Raw genomic sequence first — 24154 nt, forward strand, 5'->3', positions numbered from 1 at the left:
AGGCTCCTGTATTAGGAAACTAAGAGTGGTCTAATTTTTATTGAGAGTCCCTGGAAGATGATGAATTCTGAAATCAGACTGCTTCTTCAAGCAATTAAACTTGAGCTTGAATGCTAACTTTTGGAATTTCACTTTGAAACACCCTGATTTACGTGCAGCACTTTGTTGGGCTTACTCAAATTGACAGCTCATCAGGTAGTGAGAAGAAAAGGAATTTTAGACATAGGCTTTACCCATTTAAAAGTTTACCAGCACTCCTGGATCTGTTTCTGACAATACCAGCATTAGCAACAAGCTCTTTTTCTTCTGGATAACAAAGCCGGAATAGTTTTCTGCCATGTAAGACTCTGCAAAGACTGAATGGTGTTCCTAACTACCAAGCAGAAATAAGGGGAGCCAGAAATGCTCAAAATGTATTTGCAAAATCTTAGCAAGATGGGTAGAATTTACTAATGGGGGGTGGACAAGGGTTTCTGCTATACTATTGTCCTGGTTTCACCTGGGATAGAGTTAATTGTCTTCCTAGTAACTGGTATAGTGTTATGTTTTGGATTCAGCATGAGAAGAATGTTGGTAACACACTGATGTTTTCAGTTGTTGCTAAGTAGTGTTTAGGCTAAGTCCAGGATTTTTCAGCTTCTCATGCCCAGCCAGCGAGAAGGCTGGAGGGGCACAAGGAGTTGGGAGGGGGCACAGCCAGGACAGCTGACCCAAACTGGCCAAAGGGATATTCCATACCATGGAATGTCCAGTAAATAAAATAGGGGAGTTGGCCTGGGTGAAGATCACTGCTTGGGAACTAACGGGGCATCGGTCAGTAAGTGGTGAGCAATTGCACTGTGGATCACTTGTTTTGTGTATTCCAATCATTTTATTATTACTGTCATTTTATTATTGTTATCATCATCATTATTGGTTTCTTCCTTCCTGTTCTGTTAAACTGTTCTTATCTTAACCCACTAGTATTACCTCCCCCCCCCCGCCCCCGATTGTCTCCCCCATGCCACTGGGTGGCAGGGCAGTGAGCGAGTGGCTGCATGGTACTTAGTTGCTGGCTGGGGTTAAACCACAACAACAATAGAGAAAAAGGAATCAATAACATAAGTCAATACAATACAAAGAGTTTTCACTTTCTTATAAAATTAATTTAAGTTAATCTGGAGTGTCTTGCATACAATAATGCTGATTAACGAAAGCTACGAAGCTCTAATGACAGGACATGTTTCAATAATAAATTTCTACTAGAGGATTAAAACTGCATTCACTGTTACAATATTCTTTATAAAGTGTCTTATAAAACTCTGAGTGTATTAAAAAAATCAGAATTATCCTAATAATTCTACAGTTGGATAATACATTTGTGCCATTTGTTCTAATATTAAAAACATTGATCAATACTATATGAAGAGAAATATAATTTCAAAAGCACTGTCATCTTCAGTTTAAGAGAGATGGCTATACCAAAAAAAGCCATGACACCCAAACCCCATTATCTTCTGACAAATGCCAGCTACAGTATATTGGAAATAAGGGTAGTTCAGTGTATCCCAGAAGAGTTTAATAACCTGATTAACAGTACATGAAACCATCTTTTTACTGTGCATTTAGAGACCAGAGACCAATATTTACTTTTCCAGGAAAGAGTCTGCTTTACCATAAACCCAAATGTTGTGGAGCAGTGGGGAATAGACAATTCCTTTGTTATGGAATGGTAACTTTTTTCTTTCCCAAAATTTGACTAGGGATCTAAATAGTTATTGTCTTTAGAGCTAAAAATTCTCTTGGTTTTGTAATAAAAGCTACAGGAAAAACAAGGTACTGATAAAATAAAATAATGTAATAATTGCAGTAACATTGCAAACCAGGACAAGAACACATTTTCCCCATATTTTGATGGTGACAATAACTCAAATTAGCATAAAATGTATTTGTATTTAGGAAAGCTAACAAAAAAAAAAAAAGGAGACTGAACTGCAGAACAACTCTATACCAAACTAACTGTCATGGTTTAAAACCAACCAGGCCAGGCTGGACAGGGCTTTGAGCAACCTGGTCTAGTGAGAGATGTCCCCACCCATCGCAGGGGGTCTGGAACCAGGTGATCTTTAAAGGTCCCTTCCCTTTCAAACCATTCAACCATTCTATGATTTCTTATAGTAAAGATGTGATTCATTTGATTTTCATAATAGCTATAAAAGAATATGAAAAATGAGCTTACTTAAACAGAGTAACTTTTAATAGAAGAAACTATTGGAGATCTCTGTAAAGGGAGCACTAAGGGTATTTGTAATATATATGGGACTATACACAAGAATTCACAACTTGTAAGATTCATCTTCTTTATTCCTAAAACATGATTAATATATATATAAAAAATCCTCATTCTCTAGACACATTCTGTGGTAATTCATACATGAACCCCAGTTCTCTGTTTTTCCTGTTAACGTACACTCAAATTGATTTTTAAAAATTAGAAATGTAATAAGCTTTAATCAAGCTAAAAGCTTTTATTTATATTTATGTCTGTGGTGGGTTGACTTTGGCAGACCACCAGACCCCCACCCAGCCACACTCACTCCTCTACCTCAACAGGAGAGACGGAAGACTGAAAAGCTCATGGTTTGCAATAAAGACAGGAAGATAATTTACCAATTACTATCACAGCCAAAAAAAATGCAATTTGGGGAAAATTAATTTAGTTTACTGCCAACTAAAAATAAAGAAGGATGCAGAGAAACAAGGAGAAAAACTAAAACACCTTTCCCCCACCAACACCCTTTATTTCCAGGGCTCAGCTTTATTCCTCTTCAACTCCTCTACCTCCTCCCTGCTAAGTGCCACAAGGGGATGGGGAAATCCCTGAATGCTTGGGGTTGGAAGGCACCTCAAGGAGGTCATCTAGTCCACCCCCACCCTGCTCAGACAGGGCCACCTAGAGCCGGTTGCCCAGGATCACATCCAGACAGTCCCAGCTTGCTCAGCCTCTCCTCATAGGAGACGTGCTCCAGTCCCTTTGTCACCTCTGTGGCCCTTCATTGGGCTCTCTCCAGTATGTCCGTGTCTCTCTTGTACTGGGGAGCCCTGAAGTGGGCACAGTACTCCAGGTGGGGCCTCACCAGTGGTGAGTGGAGGGGAAGGATCACCTCCCTCAACCTACTGACAACACTCCTAAAACAGCCCAGGATGCCTTTTGCCTTCTTTGCCACAAAGACGCAATGCAGGCTCTTCTTATTCTAGGTGTCCTCCAGGACCTTCTCTCTGCCAAGCTACTTTCCAGCTGGTTGTCCCCCAGCATATATTGGTGTATGGGGCCTTTCCTCCCCAGGTGTGGGACTCTGCACTTCCTTTGCTGAACCTCAGCACCTGAGCAGCCCATAGAATGTTATGGGATATCTACATTTTATTTGACATCTTTTCAGAAATGTACTTATTTGACGAGCAGGAGCATGACTATAGTATACTAGGTTGTAATTTTAGGTTATACAGGATGTATACTTACTTCTGTACAGGCAAATACCCTCTAAATTTTGAAATAAGTGTTCATTTTTCCAATGGAAGCTTTTCAATATTTTGTTTCATTCATAAAACTTTGTTTAAACATAAATGGAAAAAACTCTTAAACATTTTCCATCCTCCACCATTCACCAAAACACACAAAGTCCTATATTTTAAGATGTGCATCACAGAATTTCAAATATTCTGTAACAGGAGTTGTACCTACATCAGACATGTTAAGATGGTAATTGGTCACAAATTTGACAAAGTATGTAGCTTATGAGGAAACTTGGGAGAAAGAATGTAAACTATTTTATAATCCTTCTCCAGATACATAGTCTGCCTAAGCTCCTCTACTATTGAAAAGCAATAAAAATAAAACACAAGCCTCCTGAACCTAGTTGAGAGCACATCATCTTTCCCCTCCTATTGTAACTAACTGGCTAGCTAAGTCACCGTAGTTAGGATGAATGATTAATGCACTTGCCTCCCTTTCCCCTCCTCCCTAATTAACATATAATTAATGGAAATTTACATATCACATATGTTCTCAAAATATAAATTCTACAGTGATGCAATCCCTTGCGTTAGACAGTAACATGTAAACAAGCTTTTTATGGAGCTGGTTACCTTAATTATCTTGGTTACAGTGGGGCCTTTATCAGCTTTTTCCTCACAGGAAGAAGTCTGAATCACCTCAGCAACATCCAGTTAGTAATATGGTATGAAGGACATACTATGTATTTGATGGAATGTGCAGTAAACATGTAATTTATACAGTGTCTGGAATTAGAAGTTATTATGTTTTGGGTACAAAAATAATGTGATCTTCACTATTTATTGAAGACCACTGAAGAGTTTTTGCACTTGATAACAAATACCAATATTTAGCATTAACAGCTCATAAGTTTCAACCGGTATTATATCACTCAATTATAGAATTCCTTTGTGCAACTGATGCTAAACAAAGGCTACATTAAAATTACTTTTAAGAGAGAAGGCAGCACCTCCAAAAGTAGTCTGAAGCATCTAATTGTACAGTTATTTCTTCTTTACTACTATTACTTTATTCCCCCTTTCATAATGAATTAATATTTTTAAATAAAGCTAATTCAGCTCTTATACGTTAGCATCTTGGGTAATTCAACAGAATAAACCACAAGTTACACATTCAGCATTAAAAGTGCATTAGAGAAAAATACAAAGCTAAAGGTTAACCTTTAGGTTTTTATCAAGCCGTATGGATGAAAGCATATGTGCTTAATGTAGCATCTTATCCAGAATAATGACAGAAAAATCACTGGGGCATGAAGCCACAACCTGCAGAGAGTTAATCACAATCATTAATCACTGCACCACATTCTTTTTTTGTTTTGTTCTTTCCAAGATGGAAGTGCTGATAAAAATAGACTTCATTTTTTGTTTACTGTATAAATTAAGTTCAAAACACTGTCATACCTTGTTGGTGATCTGGAAAGAGAAGTTAAATAATTGGCCTTATTTGAAGACTGAATGTCTCATGAACCTGGACATTTCACAAGATAAAAGAGCTTCTCAACTCATGGTTGCTGGTTTGCAGCCAGATTAGACCACCTAACACCCAAATTTATCACTATTCAGTACTTCTAAAGTAACACTAGTGATGAATATCCAGGTCATAACAAAAAGATATCCTAGTCAACAAACATATACTTTAACTTTCTACGTATTCTTATGATAAGCAGCAGAGAACAAGGAAGAATAAAAATGGTAGTCACCACATTCTCCTTGACAGGGGTGAACTATCTGTACAGAGACACTAAGTTGTCATCACTCTTGCTATCCCATCTTGTGAATGACAAAAGGAATAAGCTGCATGTTATCTTCTCATGGCAAAAAACCCCCAGACTTGCAATTTCTCATCCCTGCCAATCACCTTCATTCCTGCAACTTAAAGCCAAGACCAGAAATTTATTTTTAAAAAAATTATACATCATTCTAAACAGTAAGAAGATTTCTCTTTGTATTAATTAAAAAAATTTCAAAAATTTAATAGTGTAATATTGATGCAGCTTTTAAAAGGCATTTTCTTTTCATTTTAACCTTTAAAAGGTTTTATTTTATGCAGAATGCAGTAGAACCTACAAAAAAGGAAAGGAGATTTTTATTTATTATTTTTTTAAGTGCATGAAGATGACTATTAATTACATTGCACCAACAGTAGCAATTGCAAGCTTCAGATGTGCTGTGAACACCTTCAGAAAAGGTTTGGTGGCAGGCATTATGGTGTGTGTTTGTCGTTTGGTTTGTTGTTGTTTGTTGGGTTTTTTTTCCAACCAGTGCACAGAGCTAAGCAACCAAATAGCTAGCTGTGGATGCATTTCATGAGCTAGGAAAATGCTTTTGAATAATGTATTTGTCTAGAAGCGGGTCTTCACCAGTGTGGCTGTGTTTCAGAAAAATTGATGAATTTCAGGTCAGGCCTAAGAATCAGTAACACTGTTGTTTGTAAGTGAAGAATGAGCTGTTGAAATCCCAGTTAGTTCACTTTTCTTACCCTTAAAAGGTCATGGGTGTTTCAATCCAAAATTTCACTTGCCTTGACAGTGACTTCTGCCTTAATGTTCCTGAAGTTACAGCATACTTTCTTAGTAGATCAACTTGGTAGGACTATTGTTTTCTTACTAAGCAGTGCCCTTAAGAGAAGGGCCGAAGGAGGATTCAAGATTATCTTCATGGATGAAGTTAAGCATTAGTGCTTCTGTTGACAGCTAGCTAGGAATGAAAACTCCACTGTTTAGGTGCACAAAGCAGAACGTAAAGTTTTTGCCTTTTAAAAAAGTAGAGTACTCTGAATTCTGCCAGCAGATACTCATCACTACATCTGATTTAAATATTGTTTAGTAGCCTTTTAGCACTGGGCAACACTTTTATTCCTGGGAAATAGGTGTTGTTCATGAATTGGCTAAAGACCCTGCAAGACTAAGATGCCTGCAGTCCTCTTCTCTTTGTTAGACCTTTCTAAAGAAAAATTATAAATAAAGGACAAAACACTACTTGGATCTATAGTTTCTATGGAATTTAAGCCATCCTATAAATCAGCAAAGACTTACACCACTAAAGATCAAAAGTCATTCATTAATTATGACATCTTAAACATATTTAGCTTTTTGCAATGTTTATGTGAGGTCTGAAGAGAGATGACAATCTTACAAACCTATTACATCTATGGCTAGTTTGTCTTTAACTACTTAGAATAAAAGCAGATGATTTGTAACAGTTTCCTCAAATTCCTTCATTATTACTTTAATTGCTACAATTTCTTTTTTTTTTTTTTCTTCTAATTTTTTTAAAAAAAGTTTAACATCTCTTCCTCAACACTGACTTCTACTGCTCCAGTTTGGTACTATTTCAGTCACAGGTGGGGGGTGGAGGAAGGGAAGTTTCACAATGAGGCAAAGAAAAGCAAATTGCTTATCTGCATCTGATTTACTTTTAACTTGTACACAGATTTCTTTGTAAGCTCATATTTATACATGACACAGACTGCAAGAAAAAATTCTACAATGGGTTTCTAACAACTTTCCGTTAACTGCACATGCCACAAAACATGGACATTCAAGAAAATAAAAGTTTAGGTTTTCAAGACAAGGCTCAAGTAACAGGTATCAAAATATCTTGATTATCCAGTATGTTCTTTCCCAAAAGATTTGAAATGGAACAGGCTCACTGTTTCTTTGAAATCATCCTAAAAAACATGGCATTGTCTGGACACTTGCAAAGATGGGGCAGAAATGTGGGTTTCCCATCGTACAATCCATCAATAATTTGAGCTTATAGTGCTTCCCCCCACCTTTTCCCAATGCTTTCAAAATCACAGTAGCTAGATGAAGACAATCTAAGACCATGCTGCTGCAATAGAAAAATTAAACAGTTGCCTAAGTTTATACATAAACTTTAGATAAACTGATAAAAGTTTGTGATTAGACTTGTCACCAGATTCATCATTAGGAAGGAATACTCTCCCCAAATCTGACAGACAGTGTGTTTTAAGCAATTTAATTTTCACCTGTACCATAAGGTTCCTGTAATCATATAAGAATTTTATCTAAGACAGGGACATGTTATGTTTGAGCTCTGCTACAAAGTACTAGAGCTGCCCCTTACAGTACCTTTACTTTGATTACTACTTTGCTCCAGAGCAACACACACGATTAAAAAAAAAAAAAAAAAAAAAAAATCTACATTTGACAAATACCCAGAGCCACCTATCAATCTGAAATCCCCACCCAAGCTTCCTGGTTTTGCAAGGTATAACTCACATGTTCATGATACATCTTCTTCCTTTCTTCAGGTAGAAAAGCACCAAGACAAATAGCAGAACACTATAAAAATAGCTGTGAAAATTTTATCTGATCCAATGATGCTTTAAAAAAATCCTGAATGACATAGGGCTGAGACAAAGCCACTATGACATAAAAAAAAGATTAAAAAAATTAGAGGATCTGATCTATGAAGACATGGGAGTAACTATTTTGTCCTCAAAAAAATTAGTAAGTTAAGAGGAAGACCTTGACTGATCCTCCTGCATAACATAACCCCCAAAAAACAAACCAACAAAAAAACCCCAACAACAACAACAACAAAAAGATGACTTCATCTACTCTGTTCCACATGAAAAAAACCCCAATATTTATTTAAACTATGCTATAAACCTTGAAAGGTATTCAATCTTTATGTAAAATTGTCAGGTTATAAATAATCCACCATCTCCCTTAGGAAGTAGCTTAATGTTAATAGTAATTAGTGTTATAGTTCCAGTATCAATACATATTTCTATATTTGTATTCCACACACAACTCAGGAAAGATTTGTGCCTACAGAGTAACACGGCTGTACATGTCACTATTGCTTCTACCGGTGACATAATAGCGCAATTTTGCCTCAGAATCAATGTTAATTTGTCAAATTTACAATCCTCTCTGATAAAAGAAAATTTTGCAGTCAAACTGGCAAATGTTAAAAGCTTACCATACCAATTTTAATTAAAAATCAGCTGCTACTCAAGATCCCCTAATCCATGTAGCATAGTTCATGAATTACATCATACTCTGATATAGATTAGATCAGTATTTAAACACATGGTCTGCACCAACTTTGATTTTATACTATATCAGAATATCTCCATTAGCTGTAGGAAATTGTAAGCTATTGTCTAATGGTTTTTCAGTAGAAGAGAATATTCCACAAACACAGCCAGAAAGTTTTCTTTGCAGAGCACATAAGAAACAGAGAACCAGATTCATTGAGGGAATTTTTCTAAATAACCACTGCTCTTCCTTATAACTGTTCATCTTTCCTACTGACTTGCAAAGAATGCCTTTGTTCATCTTCCCCAAAGGCTTCCTCTATGAATGCAATTCGGGATTCTCTCCTATTGACTGCCACTTGTATTCCTGACAGGATAACACCACTTGGGGTGCAGTGTTATCAAAATACACCACAACTTAGCTGGGAAAGGAAAGAAAGTATTGTATTACAAGTCAAAAATGTGGGCAAGACTTCAGACCAGAAGAAAATTAAAACACCAGGCAGCCCTATAAAATACGAAGTAATATGGATAAGTAACAGCTCCTACACTGACCATGTCCCACTGGTGATTTTGAAAGAACAGATGGCAGAGCTCTGGGTATTTCATCAGCATTTGGTAATAATTTGCAAGGTAGTTTTGAAAATTATAATTTGAGTGCTTGGCTATTGTATTAAAATCCAGCAGGGAATGGAAATGCTCTTAAGAATAAGGTCCTTTATCAGCTGGCTCCCAGAAACGTCCAAGACTATGAACAATTTGAATTCAGTGAATGGCTGCATATAATAGCACCTGTTAGTGAAAAAATACCGAACCCATATGGGTATTTCAACAGCCTGCAAAGAACACCACAATGCAGTAAAAGCTCTGCTCTCACTTGTCAAATAAAAATCTAACAGTCACAATTTATTTTTAAGTTATGGACCCTTTGCTACAAGAACTTCAACTGCAGAAGAGTCTTCATGTAGCAGACTTGTCATTTAACCCAAGTTCAGAGATGACAAAAGCTCTGAAATTTCAATTTTTTTTTTGCTCTTGGAACAAAGCAAGTAATTTATCTTCTTTGTTTTTATCTAAATCATGCTCCTTTCTACTAATCTGAATCCATCTGAAAGAATAATCCTAGAAAATTATCCATCTTAATGTGTACTTGAAGAAAAAAGTCTCTCACAAATCTGCAAACCGTACTCCTCAACAGCAGAGTGAAGGAATTGTGCTTCCAAAGAAATATACTGGTTTTCACCTTCCAATCTCCAGAGTATTTTCCAAATCCACCAAAAGACCTCCAGAAGTCACCTGCCTCTTCTCTTACAATCCCATCAAAAAAAATCCAGATAGATTTTTTTTTCACAGAAGATCACTTTCTAAAGCCTTTCTAAAATTCATAGAGAACTGCAATGACTCAGAAGAAAAATTTTAGAGGCTAACTGTTTCTAAGTCTTACATGCATTTGTGGGTGACTCAATCAAGACAGAGAGCAAGAACAGTAATGCATTTTGGGCATGCTTGCACTGACTTTTTCAACAGGTCATAAATCTTCAGGTAGAAGGAAACTGCTCTTTTACAGGACAGCAAAACTTTATTTTCCCACTGAAATATTAATCATAATCCTAAATTCCACTGAGAACCATCCCCAGCTAATTTTTAAATTTTTGTTTCAATATTCCCCCCACTTCCCCCCCCCCCCAGTTTAACATTTGATAAAGAAGAGGGACGAATTTGGTACTAAGAATGAAAGCTTAGTTGTAACGTAGGCTTCTTTTTTCCAGTTATCACATATGAAAAAGCGGTAGAGTTAAGCCAATGTCACTCAGTAATATTAAGCAAACATATTTTAATGAACTCCTGAAGTTAACTAATAAACTAAATTTAAGACTTAGGCACTACACCTAGGGAAGGAGGACAGAAAGAAGGTTGTTTTCACTCCCACAATACACATTTGCAAACAGTATTTTCACAACAGCAGTCCAAATGGGATCAGTTATAAGTCCATTAATTCAGACGCACCTTTCCCAGTGAACTTGGGAATTGCAGGAAATGCCTATCTCCAATTCAGGTATAACTTATTTTGAGATCAGTATGACAGATTGCTCTTGAAACATGGGGCAAAATTAATCTCTGAAAGGGAACCTATGCTGTGGAGTCACTGTCATTTCATGAACTGCCCATCATTTTTCTACTTTTTTGCAGCAGAGTGACAGCTTGAATAAAGAAACCATTTTGGAAAACCAAAGACTTCTGCAACAGGGAGGTCATGGATAGCAAAGGGAGTGCCATGGGAATCACCTGCAACAGGTCTGGCAGCAATGAGTAATGACAGCTTGTTCAAGGGCTACTCTGGCCACTGTCAATGGGATGCCAAGATTAAGCAAGGCAAAGGCCAGAGCATCCCTCCATCTGCCAGCAGCATAGCAGAATTAATTCCTAGCACGCGAGTCTCTGAAATAAGCATCAGCTGCACATCTCTCTGAGACTCTCTTAATGTTGTTTCATTTGGATTTGTGTGCTGAACACAGATAAAGCACCCAAAGTTTGAAACACCTTCACCCTTGCTCCAATTAGTCTGGTTTACCAGCAGTGTAGGAGAGCGTGATTCTACAAGATTTAAGATTAGGGTAAAAAGAGAAAAGTGGAGCCAAACACAATCCTAGCCTTCAGAGCAGAATACTGTTTTACTCCCTACCCTTCCCTCAGGAGTGCCCATGACAGAACGCAGCCCTACAGTTAACGATCAACAACGTCGCCCTATTTTGCGGATAGTACCATCGGTTACAGCTCTTGCACTAAAAGCCTGGCACTCCGGCACCTCAGCACCCACCTTGCCTCCCACCCCCCCAGGCTCTGCCCCTACCTCCACCCCAGCCCCCTTCCTTTCTCCTCAACCCACCTGTAACAACTCACATCTCACCCACTGCCACCTTCCGGCAAACAGGTTTTGGCTGAAGTGTCCCGGGCGACTTTCTCTGAGATTGAGCACCTGGGACGTGCCAAGGCCTCACCCCCCCCCGCACCGGCTCTGTGGGCAGCTCCTTCCTGTGCTAGGGGCCCGGCTCCAGAAAGTTCCACAGGCCCGGCTCCAGAAAGTTCCACAGGCCCGGCTCCAGAAGGTTCCACAGGCCCGGCTCCAGAAAGTTCCACAGGCCCGGCTCCAGAAGGTTCCACAGGCCTGGCTCCAGAAAGTTCCACAGGCCCGGCTCCAGAAGGTTCCACAGGCCCGGCTCCAGAAAGTTCCACAGGCCCGGCTCCAGAAGGTTCCACAGGGCTCCAGAAAGTTCCACAGGCCCGGCTCCAGAAGGTTCCGCAGGCCCGCTCCAGAAGGTTCCGCGGCTGGTGTGGCAGGGCGTTACCCGCCCCGCTGAGGGAGCCTCGGCAGGCGGCTGAGGGGAGGCTGTTCCTCCCCCAGCCCGGCAGGAGAGGATTTATCGGGGTACGGCCGGGGAGCCCTGCCCTCCGCGTGTCTGTGAGGTAGGTTCAGTGACGCTCAGTGGAAAGCTGTGGGAAGGTACGTGGGTCTTTTGCTCTTCATTTCGCCAGGGTGGTGGTGATCGGTTTGTGCGTTGCTTTCGCCACGTTTCAGGGAAGTCATTTTCCCTGACTTGAAGTCACTCTGACATCAGCTTCTGTTATTGTTAAACCAGTCATGTTATTAATTAATGTGTTTATCAGAGTCACGTAGGTTAAAAATAGATATTAGTTGTTGTTATGCTGTATTCAAGTGCATTGTATCGGTTTTGAATACACCCTCTGGCTTCTCTGTAAGGAGTAAAAGTTACAGAGGCTGGTGGATTTTCTGATGGTTTGGCAAATATTTATCAACAGCAGAACAGATTTCCTCAGCTAGAAGAAAACAGTAAAGACTAGTTCATCCTATAGTTTGCCCAGAAGGTTGATCGTTATAAATTATTTTATTGACCCATGCTCTGCTCAGCATCCTGTGCTTCAGTGAACCGAGCAATCAACACTAAATGCAGGTAAGTGGGGGGGGGGGGGCTGTTCACAGCAAAATATTACTGCTGAACAAGCATGCCGTTTTATCACGATGCGCAGTTCATTTCCATTTCAGTTTCTCTGGTGCATAAATTTTATCTTTGAAAGTCCTGGACCAACTGGGACTTTTTGGTTTTCAAACAGAAGCTTCTGGATTGTGGGTATACGGACACGGGTTGTATAGTTGTAGGTATCTATATGCACTTGTTTGTATGTGTTTACACATAAATAAATTGGAGCTGTAATTCCCATGGAGATCACATCCTGGCATGTCAAATATGATTCTCAGTCTAGATAATGCATAAGAAAATAAGTTGTTCACCGACTTATGACAGGATATAAATCATCCAGTATAATTCATTATGGGTCACTGAGCCCACATGCAGTTTGGTGAAACAAACTATGGGACAGGAGCACTTTGTGTTGTAGAGGCAACTGTAGAGGCAAATGTCTCATTAAATATATTTGTGTCATCACCGCAATATCTGAAGAGTAGAAATAGGTTTGCTTTTTGCCTCAAATGAATGCCTTCAGTTCAGAGTTTAAATTAAGACACCTAGAAAACTGAGTTGAATTCTGTTCAATATTTTTTTTTCTCATGGTACATTAAGGGGAGTATTTTCTAGGTAACTAGTACTATCCTTTAATTATTCATTCCGTAATTGGCAAATTCACCAATGTTCAAAGGAAATTCAAAGTAAGGAGAGGAGTCTTCTGGTTTTACTCTGAGTAATGTTTCATTTAAGTCACTAACTTGGGTAATTTTTTATTTAAGTCACTAACATGAGGAGCAAATATTGCATTATGAAAGAGGAGCGTATCTATCCCTACATGGTTCCAATGTATCAAATTTAGATTTCCAGTGTATTGTTGGTTGATTTAATCCATACTTATTTGTATGAAATAAGGCTAGCATCCCTGATGACATATACACAGTAAAGATTGTTTTACATTTTGGTTGTAGAACATTTTCAACAGTGTTCCTGGACACTCTGAATTTTATGAATTATATCTACAAGAATAGGTTTTACAGCTATTTTCCAAAAGCATAATACCTCTAGGACTATCCCCTTCCTGAGAGAGGAAGGGGAGAAAGAGGGTAGAAATGTCCATTAATGCAAAAGAATAACACAGAGATTTGTCAGAAAATATAACATGGATAGAAAGGTGGTATTATATTTCTTTGGTCCTTGTCAGGATAAACAATCCTGTGTGTCTGGTTCATGTGAAAGTATTGATTTATTGTTTGAGAAAGAATTGTAAGGTAAAACAGCAATAAAAATTAAGGCCTTCATTACATCTTGCTTTCCATTTCCTAAACAAGGAGTTCATTCTCACTTTATTTGGAGATGTATTTTTTTCTTTGTTAAAAAATTGTTCAAAATCTCTGAGAATATCTTTTTTTGTACCTAATATTGTGCTCAATAGTGCACAGTGATAGGCACAAGGAGCAGAACCTGTATTCATGATGAAAAAAAGACACTGAAGATATCTCAGTGTGGTACAAAAACATATACTTAAATTACTGATGGCTTCACTACTTTAAAATATGATGGAATAAGTATAATTAAAAGTCATAGTAATTATAATGACAATATGTCATCTGATGTATGGTACATTAGCCAAAATTTATATGCTGCTTTACACCAGAACAGTTTTGCTGGCTCAGAGGAATAATCATCCTGGTTCTTGGAACATTGGAGGCAAATGATGTTTAGGGTCTGATTTCAAAAGTAGTAGGCTGTGCATTAGAATTAGTGACTTAAGTAGGTCATTTAATCAGTGACTTCGAGTATTCACAATATTTGGGGGAAAAAATTGAAATTTCCAGCATATACTGCATTTTATTTGAAATAAAACTAACAGTGGTGGGTTTAATGTTTTTTGGCTGATTGAGATCTCAAAAGCAAACTCTGTAGTAGAGTCAGTTGTGCATACATATGCATCTATAATGGAACAGAGATTTAAAAGAATGTCATATAAAACAACAGCTGTGTAGCTTATTGTATGTTCAAGACAATATTACCAAGACAAGATTATTTGTTAAATGTGTTCTTGTTTTGCACACTGCTATTCCCTTAAACCTCCACAACATGGCATGACTATGTGTCAGTATTAAGACAGGATGGCAACGAAAGATTTAAAGAAGTTTTATAAAGTAGTGGTAGGGATCTGTTGCACTATGCCCATGGTAACAGCTGCCTTTGAGTAAAAGACCTACTAGACTCCTATACCTCTTTTACATTGGTACACTGACAAAAAACATGAATCACTTACTGAAACAAGTGTAAAAATAAGGTAATTTTGAATTATAATTTTTTAAGTAGAACATTGTAAAGTCTCCTAGTTCGACCACTAGTTGTAGTTTTGAACATAGTGGGTTTTTTCCTAAAGATTCTTCTTTGAAGTCCATAAGACTTCACATTCTGTATATCCAGATACATATTATCATTACTGTGAGTAGGGTACCTTATGTTAATGTTGAATTTTCCTAGTTGACACATACTGAGAAAGCACAGAACTGCAGCTATATCCAGAATGGTTAAAGTGTCATCTACAATAAAAGCATGCTACAGGGTGACCTAATTGGATTTAATTTAATACCCAAGTTCAAGATTTATGGAAGTATGATGAAACTGAACAAATTTATAACTAAAGTAAATTCTCTTACAAAAGGCAGAAGAATCGGGAAGAGAAACAGATCACAGCATTTTCTGCCAACATGAAGTATCTGTCTAATTAATGTAGAGTACCGATTGCTTTAGTGGCTAGAGGCCCATTTCCAACATCTTCCCCCCCCCCCCCAAAAAACCACCAAAAAACTCCACCAAAAAACCCCACAAAGCCTTCAATAATTCTTATCCTCCAAAATAAGAAATTCCATATTGCTACAGACTGGAGTGGCTGACCTTATGTTCTTATTTTCTCAACAAAACATAGTATTTGTTTCCTGCACTACCCACTTTGACACCACCCCCTCTCCCCCCTCCCCCCCCCCCAAAAAGACAGAAATCCCTCTTGAATGTAAAGAAAACATGAGAAAAGTGTTACAGACATTGAGAAACCAAATTTAAAAAAAAGCAGCTCAAGTTACATCTGGACACTAGCAGCTTTCTGGTCCTAGGTACAGGAGAGACTTGCAAAGAAATTTTTATTTTAAAACACCTATCTATCTTCAGCAGATAACACTTCAAGCTGATTTTGCAGTATACCATCCAAGAAAATGCCAGTGTTTTCCAGCATAAGTTCTAGTCTTGCAACATTGTGTAAGATCTATGGCTGGTTGCTCAATATGTTAAGTGCAGCCATGTCCTGCAGTAGAAACAAAGCATCATTGACCCACAGGAGATCCAAATACCATGCAGGCTGAAATAAGTGATGCTGCCTGTATCAGGTAATTCCTGTCAAACTCAGTATTACTTCTTCAGTATGATTTTTGCTCTTCATTTTTACTTTCGGATACATACATATTTGTTATATGTAATACTTTCACATATTGTAGAGCATTTCTCTCTGGATTTTGGCGTAGATCTAAAACTTCTCTAGATATCTTATGAAAATAAAGATGATGAGTAGTTAGAGAAGTAGGAAACATTGTAGTGATATTCCGGCGATTTGCATAGCCAAGAAGATTGGGCTTCGAATTACTGTCTGAAAAATGTTCGTGGCTGAAGCAGTAAGTGATTCCTCTTGAGAATGTTAAACCATGACAGAGTCAAAGAAAATACATGAAGGTAAACCAGAATGGAGAATTACAGTATGTCATGTATTTCTTGGTAACTGTCTATACGCATACTCTTATGCCAAGGTTTATACTAAGTAATGAAAATACCTATCCTCAATGAAAGGAGTTTAAACTGTTTTGCATGATAAAAGCTTGTGGGTGAGTTAATCTTGACATCTTGTAATTCCTGACATTCACTTCTCACCAGTGTGTATCAACAGCACAAACTGACGCCGGTTCTTGCAGTGGGGCTTCTCCAAAGTTTTGGCAGGAACACTTAGATAGGAAAATGGGTGAAGAAGTTCATGGGTTTCATATATATCTATACTTATGAACAAAAGAAATTGGTAGAAATTTAAATGCCTTAGAGAATTATATAACCATCAGACTAAGGATTCTAATAACTAATAACTGTGTGGGGTGTTGTTTTGTTTTAGATTCATATGTATATAGTTAGATAGGATTTGTACATACTGTTTTCTCTCTGCCTAGTGCCATTTGATCTAATTGTTTAAGTTTTAAGAAATTTGATATGTCCCAGGCATGTTTACATTTGCTGCACTTGGGTAAGACATTGAAAATATGACCTGGAGTGGGGAGGAGGTTGCCCCTTTTGTTGGGGGGGGGTGGGGTGTGTATAATTATCTAGTTGTTTCCTAGAAAACTGAAGTCAGTTTACTGTGCCATCTTACAGTAAGGTACAACTTTGATTTGAATTATTTTCTTCAACAATACAAAAATAACTTGTGACAAGGTCTATTAATTGTTTTCCTGCACCACTTCACTGAGGCTGTCTTCCTCATCTCATGTATCTGGGAGTTAGTCAGGTCAGATAACTGGTAAGCAGTTGTTCAAGGTCTTAGATATGCTGTGACAGTCAAATAGTACATGGACACACAACACAAAAGGAACGTGTCTATCCCCAGAGTGTTCTCTCTGACCTTCAAAGTAATGTCTGCATGACGCATCTGTTGGGAGAGGCTTCTGGCCATCCAATCCAGGAATGATTTTCTACTGGACACTCTAGAGCTTTCACGCTTTGCTCCAGCTTAGCTAGTGATAAGCAGCTTCATAACAGCTATAATTCTGGCCACTGATACTCTTTTTATTGGCATAAGGTAATAAACAGATGATGTTAACCAGATACTTTCAATATCAGGGAAAATAAAATTTTGTTGTTAGGATCCTGGCATCTGATGGTCTGCTCATCTGCATTTCCTGGTGGCACCTTTCTCATAACCTGTACCCTCAAGCGGCTTCAGCTCACAAGTGATAAACCCTTTTCTTCTATGGAACACAGAGAACACGCTTGGGTTCTACATGGCTGTATTGTTAAAAAGTGCAAATTCACTATAATGGGTGTATATACATCTGTGTGGAGTACAGATAGTAAAGGATAAGCTTGGTAATGTAGAGATACATGCACATATAGATATATTTAGGTTTAACCCAGGGATTGTATGCAAATACGATGAAGCTGCAGGCTGTTCTTTCAATGCAAGGTACATAAAGAGGAGTTGGGAATGATCCCCACTTGCTAAGTTATGTTATTTTTCCACTAAAGCAATTAAGATTAAGAGCTCTTGCTTTTTATTACATTACGATGTGTATTTTAGTCTGTGCTGTTACTATTTGTCTTTAAAGTGTTTTGACAATATGTACATGAATTGCTTTTATAAACTTCTCTACTTCTACCATCTAGACATATGAATGATTCCCTGCATATATTGCAGAAAAGCATGAAACAGGAAAAAAAAATCTTAAGCATTTCTTATTTGAGTATGTGTCTGAAGAATTGTTTTTTATCAATCTTTAAACATTCATCAGAGACAAATGATTTATTCATGCTTAATAGAGCATCCCAGTCTGTTGCAGGTTTCATTAGCTGAAGTTTGAGTGACTTCTGTTTGCCATTATAATACTTTACATTTATACAACAGTTTTCATTCAAAAGTATTTCCAAGTGCTTTGCATAGTGTGTGTATGTAAGGGATAAACTAACCAACCGGTAAATTAGAGTTACCTCTGGAGTGAAGCTCTGCAGAAACTTTGTGGCAAGAATCTTGTATGGGTGTAATTTTTATTTTTTTAATGAAATGTCATTGATTTCAAGGAAGCAGAGCATACAATTGAATTAAAGTGTGTTTTATAGAGGAGAAAAGAGTCTTACAGCTAGGGTACTTGACTCCAACCAAGAAGTGGTCTCTGTTAATGGCTTCTGCCACACACCTTCTGTCATCTTCAGGCAATTTGCTTAGCCTGATTTGGACCTTAAAGAAAGACAGGATAACTAAGAATTATAACAGCTAAGCTTTGGTGACTGTTCATGTACATAGTTAATTACTTGAAATACAAGTGAGTCACAGTTAACTTTAGTCACCTTTTAGCAATGAAAAAGCCCTCTTCCACTGACAGTAAGCTAATTTGTATGATACTGTATTTGCTATGTGCTAATAATGTAGTTACTGAAGATCATCTGCCATGAGTCTGAACCATCAGTTATGTATCTCAGAAATAATACTTGCTTTATTCCAGTTTTTGACAATTCTGATTATATTGCATGAACTTCAGACTAAGGCTGTTTCCCTGTCTATGCAGCAGTAAACACAATGTCTTCAGATCCTAGTTGGAATTTCTAGATGCAGTTTAACAGAACAAAGCTCTTCCTTGCATGTCATAAGATAGTTGCTATCATAAGATAGTTGCTATAAGCTTGTGCATAAATTGAGAGTCTATTCAGATCTGTAGTAAAACCAAGAAAGGACATAATTTTTTTAGCTTAAAAAAAAAATTCATAAAAAATTCCAACTTGGCCAGATTATTCTCCTATGTCATTAATGTAGAGCACCAGAAAGGGTGTCAGTCCTTTTTTTATTTTCTTTTTTTCTTGAATGGAGCTGGTAGTACTGGAATCTCTCCAAGCTAATCAACGTAAAGTAGCAAGTTGGTCAGGGTGGGTAAAGTCATCTACCAACATGGGATTTTTCTTTCAAGGTTGGCAGGAATAAGAAAATTCTTTAAAACTAGAACAGGTAGACAACTATTTTGCGTGTCTTTTGACACTCATGTTTCTCCTGGCCTAACCTCAGCATGCTGCTGCAGTGCTTGCAACCACCTTGCTGTGCATTACAACAAATCTATTACTTTTTCTTAATCTGCATTTGACTATTCGGTAGTTATTTCTAATTCCCACAAGGAATAGTACAAACTTCACAACTGATTTCAGGTACGGTGGTGCAATGAATTTACAGGAACTACTGAAGGCATAATAGGCAGAACAAAGGGTGCTAGAATTTGGTCCACAGTGACTTCAGTGCAGCTGCTCACATGAGTAAACGTTTGCAAAATTGAAACTACCTTTCTCACTTTGTGCAATGAACAGTCATCCAAAGATCCTGGTGACGTACTCTGCCCTTCTGAAAGAAAGCTGTGTAAGAGAACAGTATGTCTGTTCTATATACTTAAGGTTCCTATCCGTACAATGTAACTACTCAACGGGATAACTTTTTTTTCAATGCTAGCTGTGCTGTTGGTCACAGTTACTGGAATAAGTAAACTTAAGCTTTTTGGACATTAGTAGTGCTTCATATTCAGTCTGTTCAGACTGCTAACTTGACTTAGTGACCCCAGAGATTACTTCAAAGTACTGTGTTCTTGCTGAACATGTTCCCTGCTTCCCCTTTATGGGGCACAAGATAACTTCAAAACATAGCCATCTGACTGGCAGTGGAAGAATTGTCGTCTTTTAATTATCTGCATAAGAAAACACCACCCCCCCACCCCCCAAAAAATAAATTATTTGCTCTGTATTATTAAAATGGTCTACACCCAGAATAAATTCATTCAAGCAGGACTTTTTTTGGTAACGAGTCTAGTAAGCAGCTGTATCTGTTTAGTGCAGCTTGCTGTGTGATATCATAGGAGGAAAGAGCCCCCTAATGGCTTCAAGTTATCTAGGAAAATAAAACTAAATTTCACTTTCTGTGAGTTCAAGCTGGAAAGCAATGCAAAATTAGTTTCAAAAAGGCCAGGTTAGTCTTCTTGAGAAAAAGGTGATGCAACTGAACAAGTTCAAAGTGTTGCAAAAGGTCCAGATTAACAGCATTATAGACTTGAAAGAAAATGCACAATTTGTAATATGTACCCTCTTAAAATCTTTCTGATTAGAGGTTTTTTTTAGCTACTTTTCCTGAATCTTACAAAAGAAGATGCTTACACTGTAAATCTTTAATGTGGAAATTAGTAACATATTTCATGGTATAAGCTTAAACTAATAGTTTGGGCTTCTGATTTTCTTTTGTGTTTTTTAAAAAAAAAATGTTCAAATGGAACATTCCCTTTGCAAAAATAAATACTTTTTAGTATTATTTGGAGTTTCATGGTTAGGATGTAACCTGAATATTAACAGATACTAATCTGAAGGGAATCATATCACCGTCTTTGGAAATAAAATAGTGCTAATTCTTTGATTTCAATCACAAAATTATAAGGTATATTTAAAGGCCACAGGTATAGTAAACAAGGCTTTAAAGAAGGAAAAGAAAGAAATGAATAAGAGCTGTAAGAAAGCTTTTGAGCATACGTAAAGGATTATTTTTGCAAGTCAAACTGCACATGAAATGTTTTCAGACGGGCTGTAAGTTTTGTAAGGAGCCAAAGTGAATTAGGCATCCAATTATCTTAGCTCCTTATAAAATTCTGTCTACATTTGGTAGATCTAATGTCCCATACCCAGGTCTTTGTCTTACAGTTAATGAAAATGTAAAGGGTTTCTTTCCATTATTTATGGTCAGATTCTGACACTCTGACTCCATAGTCAATGTATGCAGTCCTCACCTCTGGCAGTATTTTATGGAGTAAAATACCACTCAATGAAAGCTAAGGTGGCAAAATGTGCCCCCAAGTGATTTTCTTGCTACCTGGAAAGAATTGCAGAACATTGAAATTGCTGACATGGATCAATTTTGTATATAAAATACCAACATAGACATTATTCACAGAGAAAATATAAAGAAATAAAACAGCACAGATGCTATAGTTTAAATAAGCCTTTGGTTTTGGCTTATCAGTGTACTTCTTGTTTTGCTAGTGCTTATTCATGTAATACATTACAGAACATGAAGCTGTCTCTTAAGTCTTGCATATTTTGTTCATGTGGTCACTTAGCCACTCCTTCAAATTATTGTTAGTTTAAAAAAAAAATCTATATATGTCTAAGGTCCCCAACATTTATAATGTCTTTTACAAATTATAAATAATCATTCTGGTAACTGTGGGAATTTCACTTCACATTTGGGATTTTGAGACATCATTAAGTATTTGAGTATAGTGCTTTATAGAAACGTATAAAAAAATCTTGATAGAGGAAGAGAAGAAAGTGCTTTTCTGTATTTGTGATGTTTTTGTCATTGGATTACATTTAGGTGCATTGTCTATAGCGGGCTATTGCTGCTAGACTGTTTCTTAGCTGGACAAAGCATTGGAAAGTTGTAGTTGGCTGGCTGCAAATCTGCTTAAACGCTTGGGTTAATAGGCTGATGCCTCTGCTTCACTCAGAGAGAGTACTCACAATAGCTGGTATATGAAAAAATCCTTTCAGTTTGGAGCAAAGAGCAGAGTGCACAAACTGATGAGGAAGGTGGTGCAGATTATCACAGTTGGAAGGAACATGTTACTAATGAAGTGACAGCGCTGTCTTCATGGCATTATGCTCCCATGGCCTGTAAACACCAAGTCAATCAACTTCTTGACTTGCTACATAACCAAAAGCTGGGTTATTTCAGTTTTAGCTTACCACCTTCAAAATCACAGCAACCTATCACAACCTATCACCTACCACAGCAAAACCATTTCCAACACAGCCGAAGGAAATATGCAGAAAGTTTATGTAGAGCTGGGCAGTTAGGAGACAGTAGTGTCAATGTCACTTCAAAACAAGCAATCAGTCCATGGCCTGACTGCTTCAAACATGCAGCACAGAGTAACAGAACATCCTAGGTTTCATATTTCAGGTCATAAGCCTTGATCTTCGTTTTGCAGGCAGAACATTAGCAATAACTACTGTATCTATAAAAAGATGGCAGTCTAATGCCATATTATTTAAGGCAGATCATGTTTGCACAGCAGAGGTAAGCTTGCAGTCAAAAGACAGATACTGTTTCAAACTACTGACAAGCACTGAGAAATCCTTCAGGTAAATGTTCTCTCTACCTAGCTTTACAACATGTAAAATAATAAATTAATAATATGAGAGAGCTTGTGCGCTGTTATTACTCCAGACTGCTTAGCATGTGTGGGACAAGTTACATTAAAACGTCACACAAGTAGTTAGAAATAATCTCTTCTGGCTGCTTCATTCCCATTTACTTGAAGGGTTAAACATGATAAATACAATGCACAAACCATGTCCTGTTCTTAGTTGTCTTTGTACATAATATTTGATACATATCATCTGTGAGTGAAAGAAATTTAAGTGCAATAAATGCATTCTGTAAACAGATGCCAAAGCTTGTATTTAACATGCAAGATACAAAAAGAATAATTCCTTCTTTATCTGCTCAGAAAAGCAAAGGATAATTTTCTTACCTGCAAGATCAAACTCTGTATATCATCAGTACTATGTGAGCTAAGGGGACAGGATGAATTTTTGTCTTCCGTAATAAGCCTTTCTTCAGAGATGCAGAACGTAAGAGATGTAATTACAAGTAAAACAAACTATTCCAATGTCCAGTCTGTTATCAGTTGCATTGGCTTAGAGCTGGCATCCTCTTGCAAATGAAAAAAGGTAGCTCAGCAAGTTGTCCACTGAAGGAGCTCGATACCGGTATTATCAGGCACCAGCAGTCACATACTGATGCTATAGCGTGCACAGTCTCCCTCTGTTGTGCGCTTTCTCTCGCTTGCTCTCCCTCTCTCACCCTGACGTTCACTCAGCTCTGAGTCTGAGCTCCTTCTGCTGCTGTATAATCAATCTAGCCTGTCTGAATCTAATAGGCCTCTATTTAACCAGCCAATCAATAGCACAGATTCCACTGCTGCTCCCCAGGGTCTTTTCCAGGAGTGGTGCAAACAATAAGAACTTGGCCAGCAGTTTAACCAAGTATTTTTCATTATTTTACCTCCCTTAAAGAAAAATTGTTTAGGAGAGCCCAGGTTCAAAGCTATCTTTCTCTCTGTGTTTTTTCATGAGAGTTACATAAACATGCACATTATACAGCACTAGCACTCTGAACACTTTTAAATATTTATCCATTCTATGTGTTTTAAAATACATATTAGAAAAAAAAAGAAAGAAAGAAAAGAAAATACACACACACACACTCCCCGCACCCCCCAATCTAGAAATAAACCTGCATGGCAAGTCTCGGGCTTTGTGTTCTGAAAAATTTAGTAGCAAGTTTTGTAACTTAGACCTGTTTATGGCAAGTGTAGAAATTAAGCATAAACGAAGAAGCAGGAAAATTGTGCTTCACAGACTGTACTTCTAACCCCGTCATCTTGAACTACCTTCTTTCCTACACTGTTTATGTTTCAGCTTGTATGATTTTTTATTTTTTTTTAAGAATTTGTCTGTACGGAAACAATGTAGATTCAGATACAGGAGGAATTGGAAATACAATATCTGTTCAGCAACAGATTCACATGGAACAGCTTTTTCTGCTAAAACAGTGAGCAGAACTAACTGAAACATGGAGCTAGCAACAAATAGCTGTTTTACTTTAAAAGCATACCCTATCTTGTACTGCACTGCGTTCCCCATGTCTGCAAACAATAGACTGTCCTTTAGTAGCTAAAAACAAAACTTCAGGATGGATGTTGTGCAAAGTGAGTATTTTTATCACAACAGACTGACTTTTTTTTTTTTTTTTTTTTTTTTTTAA

At 37.6% G+C, this 24154-nt stretch overlaps 1 protein-coding gene across 3 annotated transcripts in view; it reads right to left on the bottom strand.

Moving 5' to 3' along the window:
- Positions 1 to 23169, bottom strand: part of CDH18 (cadherin 18) — a 506683-nt gene extending 483514 nt beyond the window's left edge. For all 3 annotated transcript variants that reach the window (XM_069808908.1, XM_069808906.1, XM_069808901.1), the window contains exon 1: positions 22860 to 23169. The gene's annotated coding sequence lies outside the window, so the exon portion shown is untranslated. The remainder of the gene's footprint in view (positions 1 to 22859) is intronic.
- Positions 23170 to 24154: the final 985 nt, after the last annotated feature.

This window comes from Haliaeetus albicilla, chromosome 21 (assembly GCF_947461875.1).
Source record: "Haliaeetus albicilla chromosome 21, bHalAlb1.1, whole genome shotgun sequence".
Taxonomy (NCBI): domain Eukaryota; kingdom Metazoa; phylum Chordata; class Aves; order Accipitriformes; family Accipitridae; genus Haliaeetus; species Haliaeetus albicilla.